Source organism: Neopelma chrysocephalum, unplaced genomic scaffold (genome assembly GCF_003984885.1).
Source record: "Neopelma chrysocephalum unplaced genomic scaffold, ASM398488v2 Primary Assembly neopelma1_141, whole genome shotgun sequence".
Taxonomy (NCBI): Eukaryota; Metazoa; Chordata; class Aves; order Passeriformes; family Pipridae; genus Neopelma; species Neopelma chrysocephalum.
In genome coordinates, this window is record NW_020897803.1 from 1,976,254 (window position 1) to 1,987,830 (window position 11,577).

Below are 11,577 nucleotides of genomic sequence, written 5' to 3' on the forward strand. Positions count from 1 at the left end.
AGGAAAGATGCCATCCTAGACTTGTTACTTGTGGGCAGAGAAGGACTCGTGGGGAATGTGGTGGTAGGTGGCTGCCTTGGCCGGAGTGAGTACAGAATGGTTGTGTTTAAAATTGTCACTGTAATGAGGAAAAAAAAGGACACCAGAGTTGCTACCCTGGACTTCAGGAGAGCAAACTTTAAGCTATTCTGGATGATATTTAGTTAGTCCCCTGGGAATTTGCTTTTGAGGGCTTAGGAGGCCACAAGTGCTGGTCAGTGTTTGAGAACTGCCTTTTAGAGGCACAGGAGGAGGAGGCAAATCCTCTGTGTTGTAAGTCAAGCAGGAGACCAGCTTGGTTGAACAGGGAGCTCCTTATGGAGCTCGAGAGGAAAAACAAATGGTACAATCCCTGGAAACAAGGTCAGGCTTCCCAGGAAGTTCACAGAGCTGTAGTTTGCACTACAGGGAGAAGACATGGAAGGCCAAAGCTGAGCTAGAGTTGCTCAGGCAGTGGGACTGGATGGTTGTTGCAGGTCCCTTCCATCTGAACTATATTGTTCCACTATTTCCTGTCTAGGAAGTTATCCTACATCTACATATTCCCCAAGAGCATCCATATCTGATTTGGGCAGTTACATTCAGTTCTGCCCCAGTAAAAATGACAGCCTCCATAAATACGGGGCTGCTATTATTAGATGAACATTCCAGGAAGGATTGTCAAATTGATGGATTACAGGAAACTCCAGAGAAAGTCTGCTTTTAAGTAGGTCCCAAGGAGGGGACAGATCCATGAATCCCAGTGTTTTGCCAGGTTAGGTACAGGGGGGTACCTGTCTCTAACCCTTTTCCCATTACTGTGCACTGCCATCAAGTATTTATTTAAACAACATATAAACTTGTTTCTTGTGAAGCTGACCCTACACAACTGTATTCATGAATTTGCCCAATATAAATAGTTTTATAAGACTTTGGCTGTTAGCTACAGTCTTGGAGGATCTCCTACTGAAGATTTAAGCTCTTATAAGCAAATAAATAACACAACCTGGAGCAGCTTGCAGCAAACATTTTAATAGTTGGTCTTCTACCTGGGGGTTGAAAATCAAACATACCATGAAGGTAAGTGAATTCTCTTTAAACTTTGGGTTTGTATATATATTCTTGGCTTCTGTTGAAACTAAAATTGAACACCCAAGTAAGTTGGAGGCCCCAAGCAGCACAGAAAACTTACAGCCTTTTTTACACTGTCTTTTGACAAAGTGTGGAAATTTTTAAGAATCTTGCATGGAATAAAAAAATGCAGGTGTTTCTGCTGAGGTGGAGCAAAAGCTCTTCCTGCACTTAAATGTGAAGATGTCCCATCCCTGGAAGTGTCCAAGGCCAGGTTGTTTGGGGCTCTGAGCAACCTGGGCTAGTGGAAGGTGTCCCTGCCCATGGCAGGGGTGGGACTGGATGAGCTTTGAGGTCCCTTCCAAGCCAAACCATTCTAGGATTCTGTAATTCCTTGTTTCAATCAGATGCCCAGGAGAAGAACTTTCTTGCCTATTAGTTAGAAATATGTTCACCTGAGATATTTCTGGTATTGAAAGTCATCTAATCTTCCAGATGTCAGTGTCTAGGAAAGATGACCAAAAAACTGTGTGAGAATTGAGCTGCAATGCTCTTCACTAAAACCAGATGAAACTTATGTATGAACACTTTCTGAGTTGTCCTTTATGTCCTTAAGCCTTTATGTCCTTTTCTTTGATGAAATAGCAGAGTTCAGGTGAAATTCTTCAGTTCTATTTACCATATTTTCCAAGACCCTTGCTGGTTCTTCCCAGCTTCTGGTTTGCCAGCTGTCATCATTTTCTGGCTGAAAATAATGCATTTTATCAGTTGCATTTCCTGGCTGACCTAATCTGAATTTGAGTGAAATCGGGAAGGAGATCCCCTTTTCAATACCTCATTTAAAGCAGTGAGTGTTTTAAAGGCAAAAATCCCCTTGCATTCTCAAAAGTGTGTTGATATTTGGGTTACCTGGGAAGGGGGGACTTTCTGAAAGCTGTGCTCAGATTGTCCAAACCTGGGTGTTAGGTAGCAAGTAACTGCATTTACTTTTGGCTGCAACTTACTGAGTTTCCTGGATTTGCTTGGACCAGATTTTGCCTGGTGACGACACAAAATACTCAGTGAGGCCCAAAATAAGGTTTTGGGAGCTGAGGGAGGAAGTCTGCTGCCCTCAGGGGGCTCTCACAATGTAGTTCATGGAGGGTAGAGGGAAAGACAGTGTTTCTTGTAAAGGGATTTTCCTCATTTATTGGTGATCCTGATGGGAATAGGCACTGTGGAATGGGCAGTAAGTATTGCACAGGAAAAGGGTGTGTGAATTCCTCTTCTCCACTGACTGTTTGAAGCTAATTGGAGAATGGAAGAGACATGACCAGGGGCAGCACCATCTGCCCTTGAAATTCAAAAGAGGAAAGGAGATCCTCAGAGAGATGTTTGCCCAGATAACAGGATGAATGATATGAAAAACAGCATTAGCTCCTTATGTAAAGGGAAGTTAAGTAGTTACAGAATGAAAAGCTTATTCATGTAACCTCACCTTGGCCTCCTTGGGTGCTGGAAATGAGCACAGCCCCAAACTACATTTTTCCCTCTTTTGCTGACTGGACAGAACTCATTCATTTTGGATGTTCAGGGTGTGGTTTTCAGTGATTTGGGTTTTTTTCCCCCTGTGCAGTGTTCTGTGCCAGTACTTCAGAGGCCCAGAGCTTCCTGTCTCCACCTCCTCCTCCCTCCTGAGGAAGAGGGGGGCACAGGTGGGGTCTGCAGAGTCCTCAGCAGCTCCAGGGGTGCCTGGGGTTGGGGGTGTTATTCCTTGGCAGGGGCTCAGAAGATGAGGGCTCAGGAAACGAGTAACAATCAGGTTGGAAGGGCTTCCTACCTTTTGTCTTCTTTTTCTTTAGGGAACATAAATCGTCAGGGAGTCAGACAACGATTTTACAGTGATGCCAACATAAGGATTTTAGATTTCTTTGCCCTATTTAACCTATCCTTTGCTTTCTTAGCCAAGACAACCACTCCTGAAGTAGCAGCTGATATGGTAACAGGCTGATTTCCAGTAAGTCACACATGAGTTAAAACAGCATTTTTAAGTGAAATAATTAACCACCTATCCAGACATAGAGGAAATGAAATTTTACAGTCTTGCCGAAAAGCTTTTTTATTCTTTGTTAAATCAAAGCAACCTATCTGAAAAAAAAAGTATTTTTATTGGATTATTTTTATTTTCTGAACATTTCCATCAACATTTTAGGGGAACTTATCAGGAGACAAACTCTGTAAAGCTTTCCTGTGTGAAAAAAATTGAGGGATAATTAAAGACAACTACACTGAACTTTACAGGTACACACCACTTACCTGAACAGCAGTGTAAACATCCAACCAGAGCTGCCAAAAGCCTTTAGTGTTTCTTTAGATTAAAAAAGCTGTTTTCATACGCCTGATACTCCTGAGGATTTTTCAAACTGGTTTATTTTTTCCCCAAAGTGGTTGGAGCTCCAAACCATTGGCATTGAATCCCAGGGGGTGGCACGTGGCTGTGCTCAGCTTGAATCCTTCCAGCCTTGCTAGGGCCAGTTGTCCTTCTGCACCCTCCTTCTCTTTCTGTGGCTGTTGACAGAGCCCAAGGCTGTGGTTTAGGCATAGCAAGGAAATTATGAAGTGACACAGACACCTACTTGTCCATGAAAATTGCAGGGTGTGTGCCAAACCCGGAATATGGTCCTTCATCCTCTACAAATAGAACCTTCCTGCCGGGAACTAAATTACATTTGCAATAAATTCAGGGAAAACAAAGATGAGGTGGTAGTAGAAAAATATATTTTTTTTTTTTAAGGAAGGACATTAAACCCTTTATTTGGCATCTGAAGAGCTGTGTTGTGCCTGCTCCTTGTTCCAAAGAAACTTTGAGAGCTCTGGGCTGCCTCAGAGAGAACTAAAGTTGTTTATTTCTCCTTATCGTGGACTTTCCAGTCTGGGGAGGGCCCCAGTGCATCACCACATGGAAGAGGAGAATCACAGCTTTGTCACTCAGATCTGTTTTCCTTGGAAGACCTTCCAGGGGCCCTTTTCTCCCGTCCACATTGACCTGCTCCAACGCTCTCCATCATGTCAGCGTAGGCAGCTTCTTAATCCCACGGCTTTCGTGACCCCTTAGTGAGTTTGGAGGAAATCAAAAGTTGCACCAGAGCTGTGTGCTGGGTCAGGTAACCTAATGAGAGCTCTGGAGGCTTCCTGTGAGCTTCACCTGTCCTTAACCTCAGGGACACACTGCCTGAGGTGGCCCCATACAACACTTTGCTTTCTCACAGCCAGCAGGCACAAGTCTTGCCATGTGTGGACAGGGGATGGTTATTTTTAGCTTGGCTGATTGCAGGAGTCATGAATGTTTCTGACCCTTTTTCTTCAGGGATGTGGGTGTCTCAGTTGCCCTCCCTGGTGACTGAAGCTCTACAAGAGAAAGAAAAATACCCAAAGGTCACTGTGTACTCCCAGAAGGTGCAATTTTCTCCAGCAGAGAGCTGCTCTAATGGAAGTGTTGCTGTTGTAGGGGTGTTGAAGGGATGGTGGGAGTACCGGTGGGTATTCAAAAACAGGAGCTGTCTCAAAACGCTCCCTATGATAAAACAAAAAATTTTTAAACAAGTCTATCTGTATTTAAGTAACAGACTGATCTACTGGAGAGAATATCTAGTACAGAATGTCAACACAAAGCAAAAGTGATTAAAACTGAAAGATAATCTAACCCTGTGCAACTAGGAAGCAAAGGTACCTGCTGGTGATATATCCCTTTTTATGGAGAAACAGCAAGGACCAAAGGAATATTTATTTAGAAAAAAAAAAGTGAGAATTCTACTGAGATTAATTTTAGACATCTTGTTAAAAATTTCAGGATTGATTGAACCGTCTCCCTTCCCCAGATTTGGGCAAATGACATTTCTCTGGGGGCCTGTAATAGGTCACATTTGTTTTCTGTTCTTTGGGACACAAGTGACATTTAAGTGCAATAACTGTGTTTTCTGGCTCTAGAAAAGCTGTTCTTACCAGGCCAGTTCCTTTGGGTAAGGCATTTTACAGGGATCACGCCAGTAAATGCAGGGAAGGAATTCTCACACTGTATTCCTCCTCAGCTCTGCTGCTGATCCCGGGTCAAGCACAGGGTTGGCTGCTCTCCCTGGGCTTGCACTGACTGCTTGAGTAAATCCCCTTTCTCCCTTCACTCCCCTGCTCCATTTCTGTAGTTCATGGAAGACAATTTATGCTGAGCTGGTGTTCTCCTGCCTTCTTGGTCATCTCCCTCTGATGGTTCTTCCAGCAGTCCTGTCTTTGGCTGAGGAAGAAAGGGAGAAGCAGAAGCTCAAGATTTAGTCTTTAGTTTCTCTTTCTCCCTGTGATGATGTTTGCATGGTTATCGTTCAATGATTTTAACAGAGCTGTTCTCACAGTAAATCGTGCCAGGAATTTTAACATCCCTGCCCCCACATATTTTAACAAAGTTGTACTCTTCCATGATGGAAAGAGGTTAATTCTGGCACCGCCTGCGTGGTGTCTGCTCCCCTCAAATGCTCTCTGCTTTATAAAAATGCTCTTTTTATTAATTTTCTTCCTTCTGGTTAATTTACCAAGAGCCCTCTGATGTTTTTTATCCCAGAATATGGGCAGGACAAGCTAAATCAAATTTTTTTGTGAGGCAGAATAGAATTCTGGTGGGATTCAACCTCTCACCACCACTGACCTTTATACCCACTTCATCTGGTATGAAAACTAACATCAGACCCTATGACTACCCGCCCTAAATGGGAAGGAGGCACCTTTCTTTTCCTTGTTTGCCTAAAAATCTGGCATCTCTCTTCAGATGCCACAGGGATTGGAGGAAACCTATGGTCTGGGCTGCAGTTTTTTATGCCTTCAGTCAATCCTGTAGCTTCAGTTGCTTCCACTCCTTTATATTTGAAGGTGTTTTCTGCTGTGGTTTGGGGTAACTTTGCTTCCTTGCTCAGTTTTTGTCCATTCATGTAGCTGGACACCCACAAATTAACATGGATTGAGGATCTTTAGTCCTGGATTCGGACCCAAGGGACCAGACCCAGCCCAGGTGAGCAGAGCTCAGTCTTAGACCTGCTTTAATTGATCCAGGTGGATGTGTTTTGCAGCATTTGGAAAGGAGGCTTGGACAGGGTGGAAAATAGGTGTCCCTGCTCTGCAGATGGGAAGGATTTCTTCACAATCAAGGAGTGAATCAGCCCGTGGTGAGGATGTGGTGATTCAGCCAATGCCCCCTTGAGGATGATGTGCACTAACGAGATAGGATCCGTTTTCCTCCCATGAATTCCAAAGAAGTCCGTTGGTGTTGGCTCAGAGACAACCACACTGCAGTTGTCTGCAATGAGTGGGATTAATCCCATACCATAGGAAGGAGATGACACGTTTAGGTTTAAGATTCTTGATTACATGCCATGTAGCAAACAATTTCTTTTTTTTATTCTATCTTTGGGTTAGTTATTTCCTGAAGGAGAAAGAAACTCTGAGAGAAGATGAGTGTGCTTTGAAACACTATCTGTCAGAGAATCAGAGACAAAGCTGGCTGGAAGGACAAAATGCAGAGAAATTAAATTTAAAAGAAACGTGATTTTAAGAAAATCTAAATAAGTCAATTATTTTAACAGTTAGTTTGGGACAGCCAAGTAGAAGCAAGCCTTGCAGATGAGGCAGCCTGTTGGCAGGGAGGGATTTGGATCTGTGACAATTGGAGAGTCACCAAAACTAAAGGTGCTCAGCTGATATCTCAACTTTATGCGGCCAAGTACAGCCAGGGTTCAAGTCAGGGGTGGACACAGGGGCCAGCTTTCATCCTTGTGGGGAATTCCTCTGGCTTAAGAAAGACAGGAGGTGATAGATATTGTTAAGGGGAATCTTGTTCTCTTTCTGTTTGGAATATAACTTTTTGTATGACACCACCTCTCACTGACACCACAGTAATTAAAAGGCATAAACTTAGAGAAAGGACCTGAAACTGGATAAATATAGCAAAATGGGTTTGGTCTTCTTTGGTTAAGCAGAGTTGTCCTGGCCTAAAATGCAAATAAAAATTGTGCCTCAACAGGTACTGCTGAAAACTGCTCAGAGTAAAACCTGTTTAGCCCTGAAATTTCAATAGTTTTGTGGGATTTTTGCTCAGGACACAGAACACTGCAGCAAAGGCAGCAAAAGGATGAGCAATTAAGGATGTAATTTAAGGTGTGAGGGGTTTGGTTTGTTCTTAATCAATGAAAACCAGTGGCAGCATGTCATGCTCTCTTCCAAAGAACCTCAGGGGAGCACCTGCACTTCCCCAAAACGAACAGGCTCTGTTCATGCATCACCACCACGCCACAGTTCAGTGGCATCTCAAAACAGGTGCCAGGGCTTTTTTCAGCACTGGGGGAAGACAAAGCAAAACCAAAGAACTCCCGAAATATCACCTAAAAAAAAAAAAAGAAAGAAAGAAAGAAAGAAGTTAGCTTGAGGACTGTAGATTTAATTTGTGTGCAAAAGGGTGTTGTCTGTGCTCTGCTGCAGCCGCTGATTTTAGGAGGGGCGATCTGCAGGCTTGGCTGGGGTGGAGCATGAGGGGTCCCGGTGCTCAATTCCTGCCGTTTCTTGCCATCTAGTGGCCTGTCAAAGCAGCAGTTCCTCTGCCCGACAGCCCACGGAGTTCTAAACCCCATGGGAAGGGGAGAGAGCGGTGCCAGGCGGGCATCGCTCTGCCCCTGCAGCGCTCCTGCATCCTCCCCTCTGCCCCCCACTGCCGGTCCTTCCCTTCGGAGGAGGAGGTTCCCTTCAGGTGGCAGAGGTTTTGGTCACTCTTTCTGACCTTGTCCATGCTGGAAAGGGCTTTAAAGCTTTGGCGTTTCCTGAGTAACGAAGTTATTATGGCAATACCTCAGTCGGGGTTTGGCCAGCGCTGACCTGGAGGGCGGTGGAATCACAGCACGAGGGATTTTTTGGTCCTCGGTGCTACTGTGCTGGGAGAAACAGCATCCTCCGGGCTTGAACACCCCGATGTGGTTATCCCGGCCATTCCCCCATAGCAACAGACAGGTAAAATTCTGGCAAACACTGGGAAAAAATCCCCCTGGTGGCTCTCCTTGGTATTTGAGATGTATTTCTTCCATAGCACCCACTCCTTTTGTGAGACTTTACCATCACTTAACCACCTGGGAATAACTCTTAGATTAGGATGGTGAACTTGATATCTCTTGTAAGAGGAAATGTAACTTGGGAATGCAGATGAGTGTGTTGATCTCTCCTATTCACCCACCTGTGGGAACTGTAAAAGTTATTCTCTGTGTACACCCTTGGTATGTTGAATAGGTTTCAAGTGTAACCTTGAAGGTGTTGTTTTTTTCAGGCAGGTTCAGATTATCAGGGGTTTTAGTAAAAACAGTTCCCAGAAGAAGCAGGATGCTTTGACACATCTGTCCAGAATTTCCATGCAAGCAGAAAATGAAAGGCAACAGTGTGTCTTACGAGGCTGGTACTTTCCACCTCACCCTCCACAGTAATCAGATGAAGTAAAAACAGGAGATTACTTCATCATTTTTTATGTCCTTTGCCATCCCCCACCCAGAGAAATTGGAGTGTGTCTAAAAAACAGCAGAGTGGGATGTTCCTACCTCCTCTTTCCACAACAGTCTTTGAAGTAGGTGCTGGCAGGTGTGTCCAGGCCCAGGATTGCCACAGCTCCTGGAAAAATAAATGCGTTAATTTTCAAATTGAAAATTAATTTTTAGCTCTACAGAGGATTTTCACAATCCATGTTTCCCTTGACATTATGGTCTTAAGGGTTTTTTAATAATACAAGGGTGAAGCCTTATTACCTGTATGTTTTCTGGAACAATAATGGTGTTTCCAGAACTCTGAATTCACAATCTTTTACCTAGCACGGAGCACCACTAGATTTTATTCTTCCCTGTAAAGAAACTAAGCAATTATTTGAGAATTGTACTTGCTGATTCAGAGAAATAGGGTCTTAGAAGGCACTGAGTTCAATTTTTCAGGCATTGTGCTTCAAGAAATATGTCAAGCAATTTAAAAGAGCAGAGAGAACAGCAGTAAGACAGCTGGTCAGAGGAAGGACTTGTCTGATTTCCAAGCAGTTAGCATTCACATTTCCTACATGTGAAATGAGTACTTTCTTGGCAAAACACGCTGAGAAATTGTGTTGCCAAGGCTACTTCAGGGATGACTTGTGTTTGTTCACTTTTTTGCTGGGGAAAGAACCTTCCAGGTCCTTCTGTGCTGCTGACAGTGCTGATTCTGCTACTAGATGTCTCTTTGTCACCAGGCAGGTGCTGCAAACCTTCAGAAGATGAGAAAATGAAGCCTTGCCCATCCACCTGACCCAGTTAACATTCCTCTTTGAAGAAACCTTGCACATATCAGTGGAAATCTGCACTTCAGCAAGGGCTACACCCTTGGAGGCCTCTTGCAAAGGAACATGAAGTTCCCCGGAGTCCCGGGGAGAGTTTTTTGCTCTTGTTTTGTTCACTTACATTCTGAGCTTTCTTCCTGGTGATGCTCCTGTAATTTGAAGTACTTTAACGCTCTTATTTTATCTCTGGTTTGTGTTTCACTTCTCTTTTGTAGGCCTAGAAGCTCTGAAGCCCCTCAAAGACAGAAAAGAAACCACACCAGAAGAGGAGTTGGGTGTTGGAAGCCATTTCTGCTCAACCTTTGCTTCATCATGACAAGTCAGTGTCCAAAATCAAAGCAGGCTTTTTACTTCCCATCACTTGCATATAATGTAGGGCCACTGTTTGAGGTGAAGTTTGTTCCCAGACTGCAGAGAGGAGGGAGCTCAGGGGGTTTTCAGCCTCTGACCAAGGTAGTCGACCACCATGTGGATGTGTGAGGTCCCCAGCTGGAGGGTTGGTGGTGATACTATGACCACAAATTACATAAGGTGAGGTTTTGTGCCTTGCTCTCCTGCCATGACAGAGGTTGACACTGTAGTTAACCTTTTAAATATGGCTTTCTTGAGAAAACAGTGTCTACTGAAGCTACGCCTTCTTCCACAAAACTATGCCTGTCAATGAATACATCATGGACAAAGGGAGCTGCAATTTATTTACTTTAATATTATTATTATTATTAAATGCATTTGAAATGGCATTTCCCAAAGGTTCTTAGCCTCTGTAGAATTTGTGACAATGCAGGCTAAATTCCTAATGTAAATTTTACATAGACTTCTGTGTATTAACAACTTAAATAGCTTTACTGTCCTTCCTGTAATCCAGAAACACTAGAAAGTAGGTAAGTTTCTTATTGCACCCCAAAATTCAATAATCTTACCTCTTTTACTGAAGCAAGCATTGTTTTGAACAGGTTACATAAGAGAAAATGAATGTAGCCTCTCAGACTGGAACCAGAAATCCATGGACAGCGACTTTATGGATTACCCTGAGCTCTGTTTGATGGACTGTCTGCAAAATCCAAACACCTACAGGCCAGTATGGGGTGAAATAACTTTGATGGTGCTGAATCTCTTTGTGTCAGGTGAAAAGCTGGCTCTTTGTGAGCACAAAGCAAACCGTGATGAGACCTGAGGAGATGTGGTCTCAGTTCCAGGCCTCAGCCAGCAGATGTGTGCTGGGGCATCTGGCTGTGGGCAGAAATGCTGCTCAGGCACCAGCTGTGCCTTCTTCTGGGTAATACCCCGACTGAGGGGCAAGTCAGTGACAGAAGGTATTGTTAGCCACAATTTCAGATGGAAATGCATAAACAGGTGGTTATTATCAGGTTTAAGAGATCCTTATTAGCCGAGGCAGCTTGACCTTTAGGAAGTGTTGAATCCCAGTGCATAGCTTGGAGAGACTGCCTGTTATTTACTGTTGGTTGCCAGGTGCAGGACCCTGAAGTTCCTTTTCATGCACCAGTAGTGAACTTAGATATGCCTGCCCCTGAGTGCCTTTACTTTTCCTGGAGCTGAAAGGGTGTGATTCACTGCCAGGTGACAGGTTTGTGTCCCTGCAGCAGAGGTGGCTGAGCTGCTGAGTGGAGTCTCAGTAATGATGTGCAGAGGTGAGATAGCCAGAAAGTAAAGCACTAATTTGTCTAGAAAATCTCATCTGAAAAAAGAGTTAGTTTACCTGAGGATAAATGCCACTTGGATGAAAATCCAGGTGCCACACTGCCAGCTCAAAGTGAAGTTCTACTCTTCGGCCATGCAAAATGGTCACTTCTGTGCTCTCAGTTAAGTCTGGTTACATCTAATGCAAGGATATTCCTTGCCCCAAACTTCATGTCTCCTGACTAAAACCAATTATACAGGATGTGTAGTTAATTATACAATTATTTATAATGTGAACTTCTCTGTCAAGATTCATAACAGTTGGAAGCTCAGCCCCTTAACAGTGTTTCCCAGCACTGTTGCTTTGGTTATTTTACAGTAACTGTGGCAGTAGTTGTTCCTCTGTGGATCACCATGAGATGTGTGTGTATGAGAAGGCAGAAAGGGGAATAGGAGTTTGAAGTTTGAGTTCAGTCTGGAGATGTAATTGTGGTGGTGAG

At 43.8% G+C, this 11,577-nt stretch overlaps 1 long non-coding RNA gene across 1 annotated transcript; it reads right to left on the reverse strand.

Annotated features, from left to right (window-relative positions):
- Positions 1-8,645: 8,645 nt before the first annotated feature.
- LOC113975588 lies at positions 8,646-9,807 on the reverse strand. Its single transcript, XR_003536858.1, has 3 exons — positions 9,561-9,807; positions 8,886-8,977; positions 8,646-8,751 (listed from the first exon to the last, which is right to left on the reverse strand). It is a non-coding gene; the product is annotated as an uncharacterized LOC113975588 (long non-coding RNA).
- Positions 9,808-11,577: the final 1,770 nt, after the last annotated feature.